The 24,967-nt window shown below is 43.3% G+C and overlaps 1 pseudogene; it reads right to left on the minus strand.

The window, feature by feature from the left end:
• Positions 1–1,327: 1,327 nt before the first annotated feature.
• Positions 1,328–17,039, minus strand: LOC147973876 (uncharacterized; annotated as a pseudogene).
• Between the last annotated feature and the right edge of the window lie 7,928 nt (positions 17,040–24,967).

Below are 24,967 nucleotides of genomic sequence, written 5' to 3' on the forward strand. Positions count from 1 at the left end.
TAATTATTGTATATATGTAGCCGGTAGTGTCGGATAGATATACGAGAACTTGTTGTTCGACCAATCTCTCGGAGAAGGAGAGGTGGTCGATATCACTTCTCTCTGTATGCATATATATTCATGACGATCTTCTGTTTCCTTCGTTTGCTTACTAGCTAGCTAGTGTGTCTAGTCCTCTCTATACATATGTATAGTATGTAGCGTCGACCAAGCATGAACATAAGAGAGGACACTTCTCTATATCAATTATAGCTAGCTAACACAATATATGAAACACCTAAATTAACCCCCCAAAACCCCACAACCCCCCCCCCCCTCCCTTTAAAAAAAACAAAAATCCCAGCCACAGAAATGCTGACGCGTGGATGCCTATTGGTCCCGGTTGATGCCACCAACCGGGACCAAAGGTTCTTCTGTCTGGGCTCCGCGCACAGGCCACGTGGAGACTCATCTGTCCCGGTTCTGGACTGAACCGGGACTAAAGGGACAGGGCATTAGTACCGACCCTTTAGTCCCGGTTCAGGAATCGAGACAAAAGGCCCTTACGAATCGGGACAATAGGCCTGTTTTCTACTAGTGACAGTTCTATGAAAGACAATGCAGGTTGCCTAGGCTCACAAGTTCACTCATACATTTGCACCAGCGGCCGTTCAATTTAGTCTTTCAGAAACAAATAACATACACCATGAAGAATAGTGTCACGGCGCACGCAGTTCCGGTTCCAACACACCATGAAGAATAGCGTCATGACTTCATGGACAGAGATAGCTCACAGCCGTTTTGGCTCCTTTTGGCCTAGAAGCTCCTCCGCTTCTTTCACTAGAGAAGCAAGAGTTCTGCCAGGCTTCACCGCGCCACGATTCGAGCTATAGAAAATCATAGAGACTTCGAGGCACGCCATCTTTTTGCAAGCAGTGGACAGAGAGTCTATCAAGTCATGGAAGCTCACCAAGTGTTCTTCCAGGTAGTTGCCATTGTGTTTCATCATTGACACGACCATCCTGCTTGTATTCTTCATTATCCTCAGACAGCTTGCTGTGGGGTCACTGTTTGCTTTCACCATTACATTGAGCTTTATGGCGAAGCTAGTCGGATAATCTCCAGGAGAAATTGTGTTGACCAGTTGAGCCAAATCATGGTTTTGGCTGGTCAATTTATCGAATATTGCCGTAGCAAGAGATAATAAAGCTGCATGCAATTTCCTTCCCACATGCTTGTCATCGTTCTGTCGACACGCATAAGTGTTGTTATCACGGCCATCATCTTCTGGAGCATCACCGTCTTGGGCTTCTACGTCGCCCGTGCCTAGCAAAGGACCAACATCCTTTTATGTTCCTTTTTCTGTTGGTGTTCCTTTCTTTTTTGACCCAAAAGAAAGTATTTTCGGGAGAACCTACCACGATAACAAAAGTATGTTTAATCTGGCATATGAGAGACGAAAATCAAAATAAAGCAAATGGTATCTGATACTCAATACCTTTCGCATGATGCCCTCCATGGCCTCCTTGAGTTTCTTGTGATGGTCGTCATTTTCTTTGTAGTGAATATACAGATGCTCCAGGGTTTCAGCTGCATTGATTCGATGTGTGTTGTAAGCCTTATCATCTAAAAGGATGTTGGTGAGATCTTGGACCACATTGACATTTGCCCTCAAGATGATGGCAACATTACTTTGGTTTAGACTTAGGTCTCCTTTGGTTTGTAGGAATCTTATAGAAATTTCATAGGATAGGATTTTCAAAAAAAAAAATTCTATGAAGCCCTTTGGTTTGTAGGAATGGATTCCTAATCCTATGTAGGATAGGGTCCAATCCTTGTTCAAAGGAAAAAAACATTAGCCTAGACCCAACGAAAAAATTCCTATCCTATGCATCAAATGGCATCTTTTTTTATAGGAATTGAGATGCATGTCATCTCACTTCCTATGAAGTTCCTATTCCTATAATATTCCTATCCTATGAACCAAAGGAGGCCTTAACATGACCAGTGCTTCGCCTGCCAATTTTCTGATGGAGCTGTCCTTACTGTCACAAGTGAAGATGTCTGGGAGCATCTTGACAAAATTTCCTCTGCTTTCTGTGTTCACAGCAGTCGGACATACATCCACATCCATGGGCAGCTGCGTGAGGATCTTGATGGTCAGGACCTGGAGCTTTTCCTCACATTCGTCGCATTTGAGAATCCCCTCCATGCTATTGGTCCCTTCCTTGTTGCTAGAGATTTGGCTACGTAGCTTGGCACCGGTCTCTCCTGGAGCAGCCACGAGGCGGCACATGATCTGCAGTGACGCGGCCACCACAATTGACCAGGCATCATGGTCGATGAGGTGGAGCAGGTCGCAGCTTACAGGCGCCACGACCTTGGCGAGCAGGCCCTCGGCGTCGCCGAGGACTCTGCAGTTGTGCTCATCGGCGGCGAGCCCGTCGAGGATAACCAGGCCTTTCTCCATGAGCTTCTTGTAGTCGTAGTCAGCAGACGGCGCACACTGGTGGCCGTCTTCAGCTTGCCCCTGAGATATCTCAAGCAGCGAGCCTATGCACTGGATCGCACGAGGGAATCGCTTCAGACGGATCTTGCCGGCGAGGTGCGCCACTATGTTTGCGGCGACCCCCCTCATCTTCTCGTCATGTGGGCTTCTGGAATCCAGTGCCCGGAGCAGTTTCTCGAGTACATGGGTGGAGGACGCCGAGCCGACGAGCTCTGCTATGAGCGCGTGCTCTCCTCCAGTGGCAGTGGGTGCTCCAAGAGGGCGTCCAAAATCCTCGCCCCAGAAAGAAAGCTTTTAGACGACTCAGATTTCATCATTCCCACGGCATACGTGACTAGGTTCCTTCCCTTGACGAATAATAGATCCTTCTCGCACCCGATCATGGTCTCCCGCAAGTACTTCTTCACCGATTTGTGCGCACCGCCATTCATCTTGTACTTCTCCGCCACCTCGCTCGCTAGCCCTTTGCGCGCAAAAGACGAGAACAGCCTGTTTTTTGATACAGGAAAACATATATAGTCATGAAGATAATATCATGTACGACTGGTGTCAACAAGAATGAAATGCAAAGAGTTATATAGTCAGGTTCTAGACCCAGAAAAAAATAGACATATTCCTCAATTAACGCAAAAGTACAATTCTAATCGAAACTTCAGAAACTACAACCAAAATTTAAGAAACAACAACCAGAACTTAAGAAAGTTTTGATTGTTGACATTATTATAGAGAAAGTAATCCAGCTGAGACATCGATCGAGAAGCCAAATTATTAGGAGCAAGAAAAAGACGAAATTAACCTGTAACAAAAGAGCGAACCCTGGAACAGAGCCAGCGAGTACAAGACATTCAGGGCCGGCTGCAGGTTCGCATATCCATCCTCCGCCTTGCGGCCGTAATCACGTTGTATTAGACACCACACCGAAATCCCAGTGGTGAAGAGCAGCCCACAAAGATAGAGGAGTCACTAGTAGAAAAAGGGTCAAACGTGAAGCATATTAGTGCCGGTTTAAATTTGAGCCGGCACTAATGGTATCATTAGTGCCGGTTCGAACGGCTATGCATTAATGCCGGTTCGTGTTGAACCTTTAGTACCGGTTCGTGTCACGAACCGGTACTAAAGGGGTGATGGCGGGCTGGCGTCAGGCCGGGGCCCCACGATCACCTTTAGTACCGGTTCGTGTCACAAACCGGTACTAAAGGGCTAACCTTTAGTACCGGTTTGTGCCACGAATCAGTACTAAAGGGGTCTGACCTATAGTACCGGTTTGTGACACAAACCGGCACTATAGGGCAATTTTAAAACTCTACACCCCCCCCCCCCCCCCCCCGCCCGCGCGTGTCGCCATTTCAGTTCTGAAAAAATCAAAAGAAAATGATAAAAACTTCAAAAAATAAAATCCTTCGAGAGGTAGTTATATTACTACATCTACTAGTTAGGAAAATTTGAAAACTTAAATTTGGACATGTTTTGCAAAAAGTGTAGGGAAAATGTAAAACGGCTATAACTTTTGCATACGATGTCGGAAAAAAACGTATAATATATCAAAAAGTTCAGCACGAAAATCCGCATTCGGTGGAGACGGCCTATGGCCTGTTTGCAATTTTTTAGAATCCTCAAATTCCAAAAGGAAAAAAAGATATGGTCAAATTTAAGTTTTTTTAAAAAAAATTGTTAAATCTGGTTAAACTACTTATTCAAGAAGTATTAATGTTACTACATAATTATTCAAGAATATTAGTGTTACTAAATAATTATTTCAATTTTTTGAATTTTGGTCAAATCTGGCCAACTATGGTCAAACTGTGGTCAAACTATGGTCAAACTTATTCAAGAAATATTAGTGTTACTAAATAATTACTGTTTTTTAGAATAATAGTTTCAAACTCAAACAGTGAAATGTGTGACTTCATGCTCAAGCTAAACTCCTGAGGGTTAATAGGATTGGCATCTTACTATTGTTAGAAAAACAACAAGTGCAGACTTGTAAACGAAGGAGAATAGAACCCGAAAGTTAAACGTGCTCGGGCTGGAGTAATGAGAGGGATGGGTGACCGGTCGGGAAGTTAGATGATTTGGAATGAGTGATCCACACTTGAGCAGTTAAGAGAGGTGATTAGAGACTAAATCACCAAATAATTCAGAAAAATTAAAAATCGAAAAAATAAAAATAAAAAAATTCCAAAATTTTCAAAAAAAAGAATTAAAAAAAAACCTTTGGTAACACCAACCGGTACTAAAGGTCCCCCATACCAGGGCGCGAGCTCACGCCACGTGATGGCACTTTAGCGCCGATTCGTGCCGAACCGGTACTAAAAGGGGGGGGCCTTTAGTGCCCACCAATTAGTGCCGGTTATGGAACCGGCACTAAAGGCCCTTACGAACTGGTTTTAAAGCTCCGTTTCCTACTAGTGAGTCAATATCACTTGAAGTCATACAACTTGCATTTGATGTGTAGTTTGGTTCTAAAACTTGCAAAATACGGAATTGCGATCATATAACTTGTTCGCGCATTCAAATACGGTGCTTCCTCTCGTATCTGGATGCATGGCCTGCACATGTGGCCTACCAGCATGGCGTAGGCCCACCTGTCAGTGGCGGCTGGAAGCATTTTTTTTCCAGATAACTCCCTTGCATTTTATTTACTCACGTACAAAATCAGTCAAATAAAATGAAAAAAAGACACCGCAGTGTGAATCAAACGAATGATCCCCTACTAAACGACTAGCATGGATAGCCACCAGACTAATCATGACTCTTGTTAAACTTTCACAACTATACATGATATGTCCTTTGAAGACCATACAAAATAATATCTAAATCTGAACGGAAGATTGTGAGCCCCATGGTTCAAACCTTTGTGTCCTGCTGGTGGCTGGCTGCATGTGCATGGGCTAACCATCCGACCATGATGACACTTGTTACTATAAAGGGACCCAAATCTTTGTTGTCTAATTTTTTTTTCTTTTACTTATGTAAGAAAACAACATATATTTTTTTAAAAAAAATTAACAATTTATATTCTCATGTATTTTGTTTTTTCTTTATGTTACCTTTGCATTTTACATTGTTCACAATTAGCTGAAGACAGACTAGATTTTGTTTCTTAGAGATAAATATAGATAAAAGTGTTTTGTGTTGTATAGTTTCAAGTTTATGAGCCCCAAGTCCAGCCAGCTATATATAAATTTTATTTTGTAGGAAAGCTATATTTAAAAGTTAGGTACTGTGTGCAAATTTGTAGTCTTAGCCACCCTTTTATTATCTACTAGGGATACTGCCAGCTCAACCTAAATATAGTAAGTAATCTTAAGCTACATCACGATGAAAAGTTTCACTATTCCACAGAAAATTTAGAAAAAACATAATTTAGTTTTGGATAGACATGACATAAGAACTGACAACATAAAAATAAAATTTGCGAGGTCTGACAGCATAAATGTTGTTTGTCCATTTAAAACATGAAGTGTGATAGGTTATCCCACTCATACGCGACCTTCATTCAGAAGGTAACAGGTTCGAACCATGGTGCTCGCGTCTTCCGTCTAGATTTAAAATTTAGTATAATTTGTACAGTCCATATTTATAGGATATATAGTTGTTTTTGTAAATACTAAGCATCTAGCCAACTTTGTCTGGTGGTAATGTATGTGAGTAACTGGGCTGCAGATTGTGGGATCAAATCCCTATTGTTGCAGTTTTAAATTTTATTTGAGGAATTTTGTGTGTAAATAAATAAAATGAAAGGGAGTTATCTAGAAAAAAAATGCTTTCGGTCATTGATAGGCGGGCCTATGCCGTGCTGGCACGCCACGTATGCAGGCCGTACATCCTGAAATGGTAGAAAGCACCGTATTTACACATTGAGACAAGTTAAGTGACCAAAATTTCGTATTTTACAAGTTTTAGAACCAAACTGCACATCCAGCACAAGTTCTATGACTTGCACTGATATTACCTCAAGGTAGAGAACCGATAGAGGCAACAATATAACAGCGACCACCAGCAGGTGAACCAACCATACAATCAGCCCTACCACTAGGCGTGGCACGGAGGGCCCATCGCCATTAGCATTTTTTCTATCACCGTTAGTGTTTTTCCTGATCAGCATGGCATATATAGCACTCTGGAGGCCATAGCGTGATGTCCCAATATATCTCATTTTCTCTTTCAGAGAGACATCAAATACCCTGTGCATAGAAATACAAGTTCCAGTTAGACCAGTCAGTCCATGATAATATTATAAGTTGGTGTATGTTACCAGCCAGCAAAAATAAAAAAAAAGGTACTAAACCACAGAATACTCCGTGCTTGGGGTTATTAAGTACAGTATTGCAGTGCTATTACAGCAAATTTCTTATTTGCCACCAACAAACTCCCAGTTTGCTGAATCGCCATCAAACAGACGCACTTTGCTTATATGCCACCGCATAAACACAAGTTCATACCAATTTGCCAGACGCAGCTAAAGGGTGTGAAAAAATTGTGTGTACAAAGACAGGTCAGCTCTCATGGCATATAAGCAAGTGACTTCACAGCAAGCTGCCTCTTTCTACATGTGACAACATGAAGCATATTTATTTATTGAAAAAACTGGCAACACTTCCCATGTAATTTCAGCATGACAGTTCACATGATACCATTTCAGCAATGACAATTCAAAACTACAATTTCAGCATGACATGTACATCCATACAAAAACACAATTACACGGTATCAGTAGGAGGACCGAACCGCTAAATATAAGTAACAAAAGTCCAAATAATCTCCTCATTCAAGCTAACAAAATGTTAATTCATAACTGAACGCTCTGGCAGTTCTTTCAGACAAACAACAAAAGTAAATACCGCATGCCAAGACCATTTGTTCCATGGCTTATCGTCAATTGAGTTGGTTGTTGATGGGAAATAACCAAATAACCAAATATATATATATATATATATATATATATATATATATATATATACTCTATTAAACACCCAGGATGAAGAATAAGTTATTCTTCACCCTGGTCGATGGAATGAGCCTGACGTTACGTCCAACCAGGCCGTCGTTCGATTGGAAAAAATCCCACCGCCCCTCGCTGTAAAATTACCTCGTTGTCTTTTCTCGAAAAAAAATCATAGTATCATAGTCGTGCGTTGAATCGAACCCAGCCCACCTCCCCGTCCTTTTCTAATCTGCTGCAAACGGTTTTCGGCTGGTGGGCTCGACCTCGTGTTCGTCCCTGAGCAGATGGGCGGCGTGACGTTCGGCGGCTGCCTAGGTCTCGGGCGGCGCCGTGGTTGGTGATGGTTCCATGACGGTGCAGGCTCAACGGCGTGAGCTCTCCGGGTTCTTGGATACCTGGAAACGCAGCGGGGATGCAACGACTACGAACTCTTCCTGCCCCGGCGACGGCGGTGCTGCTCCATCTCGCCGGGTACGTCGATGTCACGGTGAGGTCTCCAAACTTTGCTTCATTGTCAGGATTTGTGCCCCTGTAATTCTCCTCCCGTCCTGTCCAAATCTAGGATTCTATTTTCCCTATCCATATAGGAACTTAGACATAGTATCATGGGCATAACTTACCGGCTGCGGCTGCTGCCTTGGTCTAAATTGTGGCGCGTGTATTTAACTATTTATTTGTGCCACAATGATGTTTTGCTACAATTACTGATATATTGACTCATTGGTATTGCTAGCTTATTGCACATTTATTTTTCTACTAGAAGCGTTCCACGCGCTTCGCTGCGGCATCTTGTGAAAGATGCAGTGCTTCCAAGATTTATATCAAAGAGAGGCACAAAGATGCAGTGCTTCCAAGCTGATATGCAATGCTTTATAGTATGCCTTATACGGTAAGAGTATTTCCCCATTCTCTAATCCACACCTTAACTCATTGGTTGTGAATTTATAGCAGCAACAGTTGATGGACTTAGAAAAGTATGCTCCTGAACCTGCAAACAACAATTAACATAGACACTTAGGAGCATCCTAACTGCCTCAAATGAGCAGCAAATAGATTACATAGGCAGTTATCCTACATATCAATTTTTGTACACGATTATTGAGAAGAGTATGATTTCTCAAATGGGTTTGATCCTCTCCAAAGGAAGCTTCACGGTACAAATTTTTTTTTGAGGTAAAGAGCAGATTTAGCCAAATCGCTCCTGGGGCTTTCTACCCCAGGGAGCTTAGTGATTTAGGTGATATAGTATACATTTACATTGCATTGCCAATTTTTTTTACAATGAATACCCAGCACCAAATTCCTGGCCACTGAACATACAGGGTAACTTGTATTACTTCTATAGTTCAGTCCACTTCGATTCTTACTATTTATTCAAGTTTCTGTTATTTACAAACAATGCTTCAACCATTGTTGTTTGTGTTCGCGTTATGACCTGTTGTGGCCTAAGGTGAGCTCGAGCCTGAACCCATTAGTTTCGATTCTACTACTTTTCTCGTATAAGATTTCATGGTCAAGTTAATTTTCATTGCTCCAAACCTAGCATTTGCAGTTGCTTGTTTCAGAAATACAGGTTTTGCGTCAGATTTCGGCCGTCAAGGTAAATCGTTCCAGCTGTTGTGTATTATGGGCTTACTATCTGTGCAGTCGTCTCATAGAGTTACCACGACCCTAATTTTCTATGGAATTTTCCTCCATTCACCTTTTATATTTCCTTCAGAAACTCTATCAGTTTTTTGGGAGGTCAGGTCCACTTATAAGCATTTGTGTATTACAGGTTGATATTCTAAAGATGCTTGTAAGGTGCCTTATCTATATTATTTTACTGATGCTGACTAATCAAAGACTGCCTACACAACTTGTCTTGTATAAATAAAAGAAAAAGTTGGCTCACTGACGCATCAACTTCCTGATGTAAGTGTTTTCTCATATACTCTTTCTATTCCAGAATGTAAGGTGTATTGGTTTCTGTGCAAGTCAGCCATTTAAGTGTTTGACAAAGATTATAGAATAAAATAAGTATATCTTCAATACCTAGTAGATACAATTTGAAACTACTTTTCATGATGGACCAAATGATATAAATTTCATATTGTGAATTTTGATATATTTTCATAAAAAGTCGGTCAAACTTGTGCTCATTTGACCTTTCAAAAAACAATACATCTTATATGAAGGAACGGAGGGAGTATTTGTTTTCATCTTCTCCATGATATGTTCACTCGTTCTCTTCAGAGATTTGTTCAAGGGATTCCTTTCAAAGGATTGCACTTTTTTTGACAATTTTTTTCAAACAATGACACCTTTGTGATAAATTTCTCATGTGATATAGGTTGTGTACGACTGTAAATTACATTGGTATGTGCAGTGTCTCCCCTTTAATCCATTGGTTTACTTGTTTAACTCTGTTTTTTGTGTATCCCTTGCTTCTGATGCTTTTCTTAATCGGCTCTCCTCTTTGTTTATGTGTGATTTGAGTATGTTCATAGTTAACATCCACCAAAAAATTAGTAGATGTCAGAGATAATGTGGGGGTGAAAATACATTGGCTAGCGAGTGCCATCTTTATCTATAACGAAACAGCTGTCGAATGGTTGAACTTTCCTGCATGATATTTCTTTAGTACGCCACCTCTCAATCTTATGAAAACAAGAGTTGATGTGATTGTACATTGATCACATTCCATTTCTATATCATTGGCTCCTTGCACATCGTTAGTATAAATTAAAATTCCCAAGAACCCATTTTGGTTCGGATAGCGATTCAGAATCTTTTTCTTGGTTGTCCGATAACAATGCTACTATGAATCATATTCATATCCTTGTTCCAATGTTTGCAATTTCTGCTAGAGCATCTGTGAGTTGAACTAACAAGGATGCAGCCACATTTGCAGGCATATACAGTGCAGGAGGATGCAGATATGGGCACAACAATGGAGCTAATACTTCTACGAACATGGTCAATCCCAAAGAACATTTTTGTTACAAAAGAACATTTTTGTTACAAAAGCTGGATTTCGCTAAGACTGGAGGTGTCAACCTAAATGCACATATATCACACGGAATGACAGCAGTCGAAAACCATTTTATCTGCATTGTATAATTTTCCACATAGATTAATTACAATATTTATTCTATGTGCATGAGTCCGCGCTTTGTGACATTTGGTTACAGTTGTTATGTGGTGTCATGTTTTCTCAGTGCAATCTAATGACATCGGAAGGCTTAAAAAATGATATTTACACCAAGAATACTTATGTCGGCAAATGTTTATTTTACATTGGCACGGAGAATTCTTACCATTGTCAACCGTTGGTCGCACACATCTTTCCGTCCGACGTTTTAGTTTATTTGTGTTGATTGTTAGGAAAACCCTCTTATTTACACCAGCTGGTTTTTCTGTTTTGAAGTGGCTCCAATATTCCAAGTTTAACGATAGATTACACGGTACAATGCAGCAATCACAAGAAGATAATATGGCTCGGGATCAGAAACGAATATTTGTAGATTATAGGCTAATTTATGCTGGCTCAGTTACATAGTCTTTTTTTTCTTAAAATGGCCATGGGAAGGTACGTGTACAATGGTTGGGGATTTGGGGCATCCGTAAAATTACATCGTTATGGAACAAGTCTTACGTTTCATCTTAGTAGTTCAAGGCGTGCAAAAAAAAAAGTGGTCCAAGGCGTGTGGGCTGGCTGGGGATGGGAGTCTCCGTAAACTTACTTTCAATGAAAGGAATCTTACGTCCATGGCGCAGGTGGTTGGCAAACTGATTCGTTCGACTGAAGTCTTGCATGCAGCGTTGCAACGGATGGGCTGGGGTGAGGAATAGCTATTCCTCCCCCTGGGTGACGAATAGCGCGACCTTATATATATGTGTGTGTGTGTGTGTCTATATATATATATATATATATATATATATATATATATATATATATAACTAATATGAATTCTCTAACTTACTAGAATTTTCTAAAGTCCGTAAGAAATTTTAAACAATTACCTTAAAATTCTGAACTTGATACAATTTCAGTATAAATAGAAGAAATTTCCAATTTCAAAATAATTGTATTTGAGTTCAAAGTAATGTTTTAGTCAACCTCAAAGTTCTTATAATGTATTCCTTTGTAATTCTAAACTCCCTTCCTTTCTCCAGCCTCCCACGGTGGATCGACAAAAGATAACTCGTGTAAATACTTTGATATTATAATGATACCAAGTACACCCGCCTTTTGCAGCAACACATGTCAAGAGGGAGTCAAGGTATACAATGTTATTAAAAATACGAAAAAAAGTTGTTGATCAAAAGCACTAAGCATCAACCATCAACATCAATCAACACCTAGACTTGGAGAAGGTGTCCCTCTCCAAGAAGAAGAAGAATACAAATAGCTGTAAGTTAAAAGTGACCGCTGCAGAAAGAAATACACATTTAGAGACTCCTGGCTAAAAGCTCTTGGATATTGTGAGGCATTTTATAAGGCCCTTAATATCTAGTATGTTGTTGTGAACTTGTGGTTCAACATATTTTCAGCAGAAAGGCAAAAACGCCAAGGCAAAGAAGCACTACCACAAGTTTATAAAAAAAAATCACTGAATCACAATTATTCCTAGTCCATGTAATACTTTATCAACATTTTAAAACTACTTCCGTCTAACCATAGTCTCTGTCTGAAATGTGTGGAATAACCCAAATTGCGTCAGATGTCTCACGATTTCATTAGTCTAGTAAAAAGCTGACCGGACTAAATTACATAGTGAGGAGACTTACCCGGCTGTTTGGACGAGGGTGATAATTGTGAGACACCAAAAGTCTTTGTTCTCCAGCACGGAGACGAAGCCACCCAGGAGAACGACGGTGGACAATGTATGGGACAGAGGTAGTATATCAGTTCTTGACGGGATTAGAAAAAAATCAATCAAAGGCATTGTTATTTAATGGGAAAAATATATTTTTCGTTCCTAAACTCTTTCAAAAGTATTGAAATGGTCTCTCAATTGTAAAACCAGTAAAACTTAGTCCCTTAAATTTTGAAACTGGATAACTTTAGTTCCTTAACTTTTTAAACCGGATAACTTTAGTCCCTCGTATTGCTTCATACGGTTTTGTCTGACGTGGACACGGTTTTTGTCCAAAACTTGACCAGTCACCCAAGATTTTGACCAAATATTGAGAGAGTTGAGGCATGGGAAATAAATAAGAACCTGCGATATAAAAAGAACAGAGGCATTCGAACTCCAGACGTCGCGTCAGTTGCACACTCAAGCTAACCAACAAATCTGAAACACCGAGCTACTACGTTGACATGGATATCCACAGCATTTATTCTTTGCGCCATCTGTCATGTACTTCCTCCGATCCTTTTTAGTCTGCATATAAGTTTTGTCTGAAGTCAAAGCATCTTTACTTTGACTGAATTTATAGAAAAAAGTATTAACATTTACGATGCCAAATCAATTTTGTTAGATTCATTACGAAATGTAGTTTCATGAGATATATATTTAGTATGGTAGATATTGATATTTTTAATATATATTTGGTGAAACTTTGCAAAGTTTGACTTGACCCAAATCTAACATGCAGAGTAAAAAGGACCGGAAGGAGTAGTAGCCCTTGTGCAGCATCCAGTAGAAGAGCAACGCTGACATGCGGGCTTAGTCATGCACGACGTCCAGGTCGCGGTGCTCGTCCACGACGAGTTCGAGACGCTGTAGTTGACGGTAGATCGCGGCACGCGGACGGCGCACGCATATCGCAAGCCCATCAGGTTACGTGAATATGTTTTTTTTTTAGACAAGGTAACGTGAATATGTGATACATGCTACGTAGTACGTATAAAAAATTATCTGCTGAACACAAATAGCTCTGGGCTGAGCTGGCTTGTGGACGGGAGCTCCCAGCGTGACGTCGATCGTTCGAAAAATCCCACTGCTGCGTATTTTAGTGTATCCCTCTAATGTTTTTCTTCACAAACTGACAGGAGGGTCCCACACAAAACCACCGTGGGATAGTAACCACCGAAAGTGGTACGAGGGACTAAAATTATTCGGTTTTAAAAGTTTAGGGACTAAGTTTTGCTGGTTTTACAGTTGAGGGACCATTTCTATACTTCCGAAAGAGTTGAGGGACGAAAAATATACTTATCCCTTTAATTAGAACATGCAGCTTCTTCCGTTAAGCAGCAAGCAAAGCTAGGTGTTAGCTAATTACTCTCTCCGTCCCGTAATAAAAGAGCGTTTTTTATACTGTCAGAAATGTTCTTATATTATGAATGGAGGGAATAGTTTGATTTGTGGGAACGAGGGAACATTAAACATATTTTTTTCCTTGGCAAATTAGCAATGCGAAGCATGAACAGTCCAACAAACAGATCTTGTAACAATAAAATGCTCAGTATTAAAGCTTTAGAAACGTTCTTATATTATGAATGGAGGGAATGATTTGATTTGTGGGAACGAGGGAACATTAAACATATTTTTTTCCTTGGCAAATTAGCAATGCGAAGCATGAACAGTCCAACAAACAGATCTTGTAACAATAAAATGCTCAGTATTAAAGCTTTTCCTTTTCTACAATGTGCGCCTAATCGCACTTTATTTGATAGAATATAGAAGCACTATATTTTTTGGTATGGGACGAGAAGGTAGACTCACTAGCCTCCCCCCCTCCCAGAAAAACAATTGAAGACATAAATAAAGGAAGAGATGGTCATGGACTCACTTCCTCCACGTGAGAAGATGAGCGCACTAGCTGCAGAAAGGCGGAGAAGAATGTCTGTCAGCTGCTCTCTGGTCGGACCCTGGAGACGCATGGGCGAGGAGGAAGATGGCGTGCTAGAAACCTTGGCATGGCGGGCGTCTTCAAGCCTTGAGAGGAGGAGAGTGGGATGGAGCAAAGGGAGTGATCCAACTGGCAGGTGGGTTCATTTAAGTAAGACTAGATAGAGCATTGGGCACTAGCTCACGCCTGCGTGTGTACGACGAGGCATTGGTCCGGCCTTACCTCGCACTGGCCCGCAGACTGTCTGCAGTACTGCTCCGACTTCAATGATGTTCACACACACCCAACGGGCCAAGGGCCAGGCCAACACGCAAGACGCAAGCATAGGTTGTCACCTACGACGCAAGCATAGTCGTCGTCACCCAACTTCAATGCTGGCTTCGAAGGAGGTCATTTCCACTTACTCTAAGCATAGAAGGAAGAAGATTGAAAAACATGTGGTCAAAGTTATTCTCGAAAAAACGCATTAGGCCCAATATAGATGAATAGAGGGAGTATATTCCTCTCTAAAGTGACTGCTTCGCTCCAAAAAATAACTACTCGTATTACCTAAGCTCTAGATTACCTTGTTGATACAGTCCTTGCAATCTTTCTCTCGATTTTTTACTCACGGGTAGGTGCAGGGTCCAGGATACAAGTTCAAATCAGCAAGAAATGTGTCTTCAATGGTAGGGGATCCGAAACAAGTGGTGCACGCCCAGCGGCCCACCACCTGTTTGGCGCTAGGCCTCACCGGAACAAAGACCGAGCGGCCGGTCACGGCGGCGTCTGCGTGCTGGAGGTGGGCCTTTCTCACCCTTCTTCTGCAACTTTTTACTGTAACCTTTAACCATTATCCTTGCTGCTTGCTAGCTTTTGATTGATTGATACTCCCTCCGTTCCACAATGTAGTGCCTATATATTTTTTCAGAAGTCAAACATTACAAACTTTGACCATATTTATGAAGAAAAATAGGTACATCTAGAATACCAAATACACATTATTGAATACATCATAAGTTATATTTTTAGAATGTACATGTTTGGTATTGTAGGCGTAGAGAGTTTTTTCTATACACTTGGTCAAAGTTGACAAAGTTTGACTTTCAGAAAAAATCTATAGGCACTAGATTGTGAAATGAAGGGAGTATAAATCTTCTAACAGGCTGTTGAGGATCTTCGTACAAGTTACCCATCCTTGACAGTTGGGGTGAGTCTCGGGCATTACTGTCATAGGTTTCTGCATCATTTCCTGCATGTATGGTTTGTCAATTAACTGCTTCCTTCTTAGCACCGCTATATATGTATGTGTACTGAAGCCCGGTCATTTTTGACAGTCTTAAAAACTTGATACTCTTACTAACAAGTACCATGTCCATAATTTTCTACAGTCTTTACGCCTCAACTACCACACTTGTCGTGTCAGTGCGACAATGCCCCAGTTTGTTTTTCGAAAAGTTCACAATGTACTACTCCATCAGAGCTGATTCGCACCATCTCAGTTATCCTAATTATAGGCCACGATGTTAATTAGTTGCTCATGATACGTCCTAGTCTTTCTGCACCTTGTACTCCTTTTGTACACTTGAGCAAAGAACAGAAACGTCAGCCATGATACATCAGTGTGCAAAATGAGGCAAAACCAAAAACTGAGTAGTGTGCAAGCAATGCACTTCAAAAAATGGGACAGAGTGCTTGCCTAATATTGCTTGGCTTGGGATTAACAAGACTATTGGATGTGAGAATTGCACGATGTATTAATTCAGTGCAATGTGCACGGTATATATGAGTACAATGTGGGGCCTCTACCTCAATCTATACAATAAACTAGAGAGGTGGGCCTAATGTACAAAAGACAATATACATGCACAAATAATATCCTCAACACCCCCCACCCCCCCCCCCCCCCCCCCGCAGTCGAAGCGGCACCGTGACTGACGCAAAGACTGGACCGGAACTCCTCAAATGACGCCGTAGGCAAGCCCTTGGTCATGATATCTGCAAATTGGTGGGAAGTAGGGACGTGTAAAACACGAATATGACCAAGAACCACCTGTTCCCGAACAAAATGAATATCCAACTCAATATGCTTGGTCCGTCGATGATGCATCGGGTTAGCGGAGAGGTAGACCGCCGAGACGTTATCGCAGTAGACCACCGTGGCACGGTCAACAGGGCAAGACAGCTCCTGAAGCAGCTGACAAAGCCAGGAACACTCAGCGACGGCGTTGGCCACCACACGATACTCAGCCTCAGCACTGGAGCGAGAGACCGTAGGCTGCCGCTTGGACGACCACGAGATAAGTGAGGGTCCAAGGTAGACACAATAGCCCGAGGTGGAGCGACGGGTGTCAGGGCAGCCCGCCCAGTCTGCATCGGAGTAGGCTGTGAGGCGATGTCGGCGGAGGCGTGAAGCGTGACTCCAAGATCCATAGTGTCACAAACGTAGCGGAGAATCCGCTTGACAGCGGCCCAGTGAACATCCCGAGGAGCATGCATATGAAGACACACCTGCTGCACTGCATACTGGATCTCTGGTCGAGTCAAAGTGAGGTACTGAAGAGCACCAACAATAGACCGATAGAAAGCAGCATCCGAAGCAGGGGAACCATCCGTGGCAAAGAGCTTGGCCTTCGTATCAACAGGCGTGGCGACGGGCTTGCAGTTAAGCATGCCAGCGCGCTCCAGGAGCTCATGAGCATACTTCCGCTGATGAAGAAAGAAACCATCCGGACGGCGCACCACCTCAACACCGAGGAAGTAGTGCAAAGGACCCAAGTCCTTGATGGCGAACTCAGCGCGAAGACAAGCCGTGAGCTGACTGAAAGGCCAGCCGTACATGCCGTCAGGATGATGTCGTCGACATATAGCAGCAAGTAGGCCGTGTCGGAGCCCTGGTGATAAACGAAGAGCGATGCGTCCGAGCGAGTGGAGCGGAGCCCAAGCTGATGAAGAAACGCCGCGATGCGTTGGTACCAAGTGCGCGGAGCCTGCTTGAGTCCATACAAGGACCGCGAAAGCAGGCACACGTGGTCGGGAAGTGCCGGATCAACGAACCCAGTGGGCTGCTGGTAGAAGACCTGCTCCTCAAGGTGACCATGAAGGAAGACGTTGGAGACGTCCATCTGGTGCACCGGCCAAGCACGGGAGAACGCAAGGTGGAGAACCATGCGTTTCGTGTCGGGCTTGACGACCGGAGCGAAGGTGTCTGTCGGTGTCAAAACCAGCGGATCTCGGGTAGGGGGTCCCGAACTGTGCGTCTAGGCCGGATAGTAACAGGAGGCAGGGGACACAACATTTTACCCAGGTTCGGGCCCTCTTGATGGAGGTAATGTTGGGGAACGTAGTAATTTCAAGAAAATTCCTACGCACACGCAAGATCATGGTGATGCATAGCAACGAGAGGGGAGAGTGTTGTCTATGTACCCTCGTAGACCGGAAGCGGAAGCGTTAGCACAACGCGGTTGATGTAGTCGTACGTCTTCACGGCCCGACCGATCAAGCACCAAAACTACGGCACCTCCGAGTTCTAGCACACGTTCAGCTCAATGACGATCCCCGAACTCCGATCCAGCAAAGTGTCAGGGAAGAGTTCCGTCAGCACGACGGCGTGGTGACAATCTTGATGTTCTACCGTTGCAGGGCTTCGCCTAAGCACCGCTACAATATTATCGAGGATTATGGTGGAGGGGGGCACCGCACACGCCTAAGAGATCAATGATCAATTGTTGTGTCTATGGGGTGCCCCCTGCCCCCGTATATAAAGGAGTGGAGGAGGGGGCCGGCCAAGGAGGGTGGCGCGCCCTAGCACTACTAGGGAAAAGCCTAGCAGCAGCGCGGGTTTTCGGCCTTTTAGTAGCGCGGGGGCCGGCGCTACTAATAAGGCGCTACAGCTAATGTATAGCAGTAGCGCCGGTCCACCCGCGCTACTGCTACACAAGTGTTGCAGCAGCGCGCTTAAAGAAACCTCGCTGCTGCTAATAGCTATAGCGCGCTTCCCCTGTGCGCGCTACTGCTACAACCGCGCTGCTGCTAACTTTTCTCCACTCACTACTGCTAATTTTAGTAGTTTTTTGTTTTTATCGGCATATTTGTTTTGTATTTGAACAGGCTTTATAGAAGAATCTTTAGCACATACAAATGTCATCATGATACACATACAAATGCCTGCGAGACCACAAATGTAATCATAGCATATAAATACAAATAGTCTCGTCATAATCATCATCCAACACAAAGTGGTATCTTTTCATCATCTCGAAAATAGTGATACATGCAAGTCTCGAATACTTGCAACTACAACGTCATCCATCTAAAAAAAGGTATACGCGAGAAGAGCTATCACTATGAGTGAGAGCAGAACTGTGCAGTACATGAGATGGCGGTTACGAGTCCTCTCTCGCGCTAGCGTGAACCTTAAGTAACTAGCTTCTCCTTCTTGTTTGCTTTTGAAGCCTTTATGGCTGGCGTCCGAGAACCCATTCACTTGCGCCTGACACTCATGCCACTCGTTGTACACCCCCGGAACCTTCCCTTTGTACACGACATAGCAGTTCCATCTCGCCATCAAGAAACTAGGTACCTGTTAGAGATGCATGTTCATGAAGAGGATGTACAATCATATATATGCAACAAAATATACTAGAGAACACCGAAAAAGAAAGGGTTAGCAACTAGATGCAACATACAGTACGCAAATTAATTAACTAGAGGTACACAGGTCATCGTACGCAAACTAACAAAGTAGCGTTACGCAAGTTCGGCAGGGATCGTGGACATCACAAAGTTGCATCGCTACAAATAGTATACAAGTTCAACCGACACATATCATCATCATCGGCATCATAAATCACTAGAAGTTCCATCCTTCCATATCATCGAGGATGGACCCTAGCTTATTGAACGGCGTGAGGTCTAGACGTTGCATGCCTATGCGAGTTCGGACGTCAGCTCGCGATATAGGGCCGTGGTGGAACATCCCCTTCTCATCGACGACTTCTTTCATGATGATCGTCGAAATGTCGCTTTGGATGCGAAAGAAGTCATCTCTAGTTTATAATCCGCTTCTCCATGAGATTCTAGCCACTTGTGGATATGATCATCATTTCTGCTTCTCATGCGAAGCTTTTGGTGATCCGTGTTGAACTGAATCATGAGATGGAGGATGTACAATCCATCCTTCTTGCTTGGTTTTGGGACTTGGATACAAGAGAAGTTAGTTTTATGCGCGAAACCCATCTTCTTGTTCCTTTGTTTCCTGATCTGCATGTGGCCACCTCTAAAGCTGAAGCCTTGGAGAGCATCATCTAGAATATTCATTATGTTGGTGTAGTCTTTTTTCTCATAGTCTCTGGAAGGGTCAAAATACACGGCGTGGGAGACTTGCGGATAAAGAACGATAAGGACGGCGCGCCCGTTGCTGCGGGGAAAAGACACCTCAAATTATTCCCCATAGAGAGAGAAGGAATGATTGAAATGTATGAAAGGGTTGTTCGAAACTGACTTACTTTGGATGATAAGGCACGAGGACAATTTCCCGGTCCTTATTCTGTACCATGAAGTTTTGGAGGTAGTCCCTAGCAGTTTCACGCTCAAAGTCGCCGAGACTCAAGAAAGACTCGTGCATGTAGTACGGATCCGCCACACAGATTTGCGAGACTTCTTCACTGTTCATGACAGAGCTCATATGTAGCGCAAAAAGGCGGACGATTGTAAAATCGAGCCGCCTTGTCAGAAACATCTCAAAGATATGGTCAAACCGCAGGAAGAACACCTCTGCACTTGCGAGGTTCTTCCGGCTCTAATGGCTCAAACTTACCAGGTGCCATCTTTGTGATCACAAGTCGTCCAATCCCTAGTTTGTTAGGTTTTCGTATCCTCTGCTTCTTATGCCTCTTTTCGGTACCGGCATCGGCGCCGGTATCTTCCCCGGCGGTACCTTCCCCACCGGTCTCGGCGCCGCCATCGGTGCCGGCGCCGTCGGTGTTGGTGTCGGCGTCAGTACCATCATCGAGGTGGACCTGCAAACCTTGCTTAGCAGTCAAAAAGTCGAGGTAGTCTTGTTCACCCTCATAATCCATCTCGTCTGCATCTTGGTCAGAAGGCCCAGTTTCTTCGTTGTTCGACTTGTTTCCTATGATTAAGTGTCCTCATTTATTTCTAAAAGTATGAATAAATGAGAAATGAGATAAAAAAGAAATCTATGTGCCAGCACTCGATATGCGACCTATGTAGCACAAATCATGCCTTTATTCACGGGAAATTTCGGCATGACCTTTGCTAAAAAATGGACATATCAAGCGCCTGAAATTCACCGGAACGGAAATGAATCAACATTGCGGCGTAACATAGGCAACTCGGATCATTTACCAAAACATGACATGTCCAAAACATGACATATCCACATATCACATGTCCAGTTCAAATTTGCATATAAATTCACAAATTTTGAAACCTATCTAAATTCATAACTAAATAGATAACCTAATTAACATAACTAAAACCTACGTAAATTAACCCTAGCTAGCAGAGAGAGAGAGGGGGGTGGTTTACAGAGGGTGCAGGGCGAGGAGGCAGGCCCGACGACGGCCGAGGTTGGGAGGGGAGGAAGCAGAGGAGGGAGGCGAGGGCCCACGGGTCGGGGGCGAGCGCCCGCACCGGGGGCGAGCGCGCCTGGGTCGGGGCGGCGGGGTCGGGGGCGAGCGCGGCGGGGTCGGGCGCGGCGGGGTCGGGGGCGAGCGCGCCGGGGTCGGGGGCGAGCGCGCCGAGGTCGGGGGCGGGCGCGGCGGTGCGACGGGGCCGGGGAAGAGAGAGTGGAGATTTGGGGGAAAAGAGGCGGGATGAAGTAGGGAGAGGGAGAATTTTGGGTTAAGTGGACGTAGCAGTAGCGCGTTTACACGAAACGCGCTACTACTATTACGAGCGGCTATAGCGATTTTCTGCAGAAACCGCTACTGCTACCTTGACTAGCTGTAGCTCTTTTTCACTAAAGCGCTACTGCTATAACCAGTTTCCTTTTTTCTTTTCCTCAGCATAATAGGAACATATATATTATATCATTGGACCCTTGCATAATAATGGCTAAGTGTGTATACAAAATAGGAACATATATATATTACATCATTGGACCCATGCATAATAATGACTAATTAAGTGTGTATACAAAATAGGAACATATATTTCCATTTTGCAAAAGCATGAAATATTAATCACACCTCTATCTCGAGATCGAGCACACGGTGGAGATGATGATGTAGGGAGGTCAAAAGTGCACAAAGCTCTTCTTGACAAAGAAAGATCTAGTTAGGGGGAAAATAGGTCACTTAACTAAATGCTACATCTATCTAGCTAGCTAATTTGGGAGGAGACAACTTCAACTAGTGGAAGGGGGAGGAAAAAGAGAAAGGAGATGAATTAATGGAGGTGGTGTAGTTATAGCTAGGAGTAATGAAGAGAGAGAAAGGTAGGTAGAAGAGGGAGAGTAATGGGGGGAGAAGTATTGAGGAAGAAGAAGAGTGAGAGAGGGAGGATGTGGGAGGTAGGGGAAAGGGAGGAGAGGAGATGGGGAGGGGAGGTGGAAAAGGTGGTGGGTGCTGCGTCTTAGCAGTAGCGCGGGAGAGAAAGCGCGCTGCTGCTAAGAGCGTAGCAACAGCGCGCTTTCCTGTCACGCGCTACTGCTAAACGGGCCAACCCTGTGCACAATTTCAAAATTAGCAGCAGCGAGGTGACAAAAAAGCACGCTGCTACTATGGCATTAGCAACAGCGCGCTCCATGGCGCCGCGCTACTGGTAAACATATGTCGTTGTGTACTGTCGGTGGATTTTTGTAGCAGCGCGGTTTAAGCGTCACGCGCTACTGCTAAGTTTGCACCAGTAGCGAGCTTTCCGTAGCCGTGCTGCTACTACTTAGCAGCAGCGCCTATTTTTATGCCGCGCTGCTGCTAAGATTCTGTGTATAAGGTTTTCCCTAGTAGTGTAGGGGGGAGTCCAACTCCCACAGGGAGTAGGACTCCCCTTTTTCCTATTAGGAGTAGGAGAGGGGAGGAAGAGGAAGGAGGGAGGAAGGAAAGGGGGGGCCCTCCCAATTCGGATTGGGCTTGGGGGGGCCTCCCTTGCTCCTTTCCCCTTCTTTCCACTAAGTCCCAATAAGGCCCATATACCTCCTGGGGGATTCCGATAACCTCCCGGTGATCCGGTATTGTCCCAATCTCACCTGGAACCTTTCCGGTGTCCAAATATAGTCGTCCAATATATCGATCTTTATTTCTCGACCATTTCGAGACTCCTCGTCAAGTCCGTGATCACATCCGGGACTCTGAACAACCTTCGGTACATCAAAATATATAAACTCATAATGAAACTGTCATCGTAACGTTAAGTGTGCGGACCCTACGGGTTCGAGAACAATGTAGACATGACCGAGACACGTCTCCGGTCAATAACCAATAGCGGAACCTGGATGCTCATATTGGCTCCTACATATTCTACGAAGATCTTTATCGGTCAGACCGCATAACAACATACGTTGTTCCCTTTGTCATCGGTATGTTACTTGCCCGAGATTCGATCGTCGGTATCTCAATACCTAGTTCAATCTCGTTACCGGCAAGTCTCTTTACTCGTTCTGTAATACATCATCCTGCAACTAACTCATTAGTTGCAATGCTTGCAAGGCTTAAGTTATGTGCATTACCGAGAGGGCCCAGAGATACCTGTCCGACAATCGGAGTGACAAATCCTAATCTCTAAATACGCCAACCCAACAAGTACCTTCGGAGATACCTGTAGAGCACCTTTATAATCACCCAGTTACGTTGTGACGTTTGGTGGCACACAAAGTGTTCCTCCGGTAAACGGGAGTTGCATAATCTCATAGTCATAGGAACATGTATAAGTCATGAAGAAAGCAATAGCAACAAACTAAACGATCAAGTTCTATGCTAATGGAATGGGTCAAGTCAATCACATCATTCTCCTAATGATGTGATCCCGTTAATCAAATGACAACTCATGTCTATGGTTAGGAAACATAACCATCTTTGATCAACGAGCTAGTCAAGTAGAGGCATACTAGTGACACTCTGTTTGTCTATGTATTCACACATGTATTATGTTTCCGGTTAATACAATTCTAGCATGAATAATAAACATTTATCATGATATAAGAAAATAAATAATAGCTTTATTATTGCCTCTAGGGCATATTTCCTTCAGTCTCCCACTTGCACTAGAGTCAATAATCTAGTTCACATCGCCATGTGATTTAACATCAATAGTTCACATCACCATGTGATTAACACCCATAGTTCACATCGACATGTGACCAACACCCAAAGGGTTTACTAGAGTCAATAATCTAGTTCACATCGCTATGTGATTAACACCCAAAGAGTACTGAGGTGTGATCATGTTTTGCTTGTGAGAGAAGTTTAGTCAACGGGTCTGTCACATTCAGATCCGTAAGTATTTTGCAAATTTCTATGTGAACAATGCTCTGCATGGAAATATTCTAGCTAATCGCTCCCACTTTCAATATGTATCCAGATTGAGACTTAGAGTCATCTGGATCAGTGTCAAAACTTGCATCGATGTAACCCTTTACGACGAACCTTTTGTCACCTCCATAATCGAGAAACATATCCTTATTCCACTAAGGATAATTTTGACCAATGTCCAGTGATCTACTCCTAGATCACTATTGTACTCCCTTGCCAAACTCAGGGCAGGGTATACAATAGGTCTGGTACACAGCATGGCATACTTTATAGAACCTATGGCTAAGGCATAGGGAATGACTTTCATTCTCTCTCTATCTTCTGTCGTGGTCGGGTTTTGAGTCTTACTCAACTTCACACCTTGTAACACAGGCAAGAACTTCTTCTTTGACTGTTCCATTTTGAACTACTTCAAAATCTTGTCAAGGTATGTATTCATTGAAAAACTTATCAAGCATCTTGGTCTATCTCTATAGATCTTGATGCTCAATATGTAAGCAGCTTCACCGAGGTCTTTCTTTGAAAAAACTCCTTTCAAATATTCCTTTATGCTTTGCAGAATAATTCTACATTATCTCCGATCAACAATATGTCTTTCACATATACTTATCAGAAATGCTGTAGTGCTCCCACTCACTTTCTTGTAAATACAGGCTTCACCGCAAGTCAGTATAAAACTATATGCTTTGATCAACTTATCAAAGCGTATATTCCAACTCCGAGATGCTTGCACCAGTCCATAGATGGATCGCTGGAGCTTGCATATTTTGTTAGTACCTTTAGGATTGACAAAACCTTCCGGTTGCATCATATACAACTCTTCTTTAATAAATCCATTAAGGAATGCAGTTTTGTTTATCCGTTTGCCAGATTTCATAAAATGCGGCAATTGCTAACATGATTCGGACAGACTTAAGCATAAATATGAGTGAGAAACTCTCATTGTAGTCAACACCTTGAACTTGTCGAAAAACTTTTTGCGACAATTCTAGCTTTGTAGATAGTAACACTACTATCAGCGTCCGTCTTCCTCTTGAAGATCCATTTAATCTCAATGGCTCACCGATCATTGGGAGAGTCAATCAAAGTCCATACTTTGTTCTCATACATGGATCTCATCTCAGATTTCATGGCCTCAATCCATTTCGCGAAATCTGGGCTCATCATCGCTTCCTCATAGTTCGTAGGCTCGTCATGGTCAAGTAACATGACCTCCCGAACAGGATTACCGTACCGCTCTGGTGCGGATCTCACTCTGGTTTACCTACGAGGTTC

The sequence above is a fragment of the Triticum urartu genome, chromosome 5A, assembly GCF_056163025.1.
Source record: "Triticum urartu cultivar PI428250 chromosome 5A, HENAU_Tu73, whole genome shotgun sequence".
NCBI classification, from domain to species: Eukaryota; Viridiplantae; Streptophyta; class Magnoliopsida; order Poales; family Poaceae; genus Triticum; species Triticum urartu.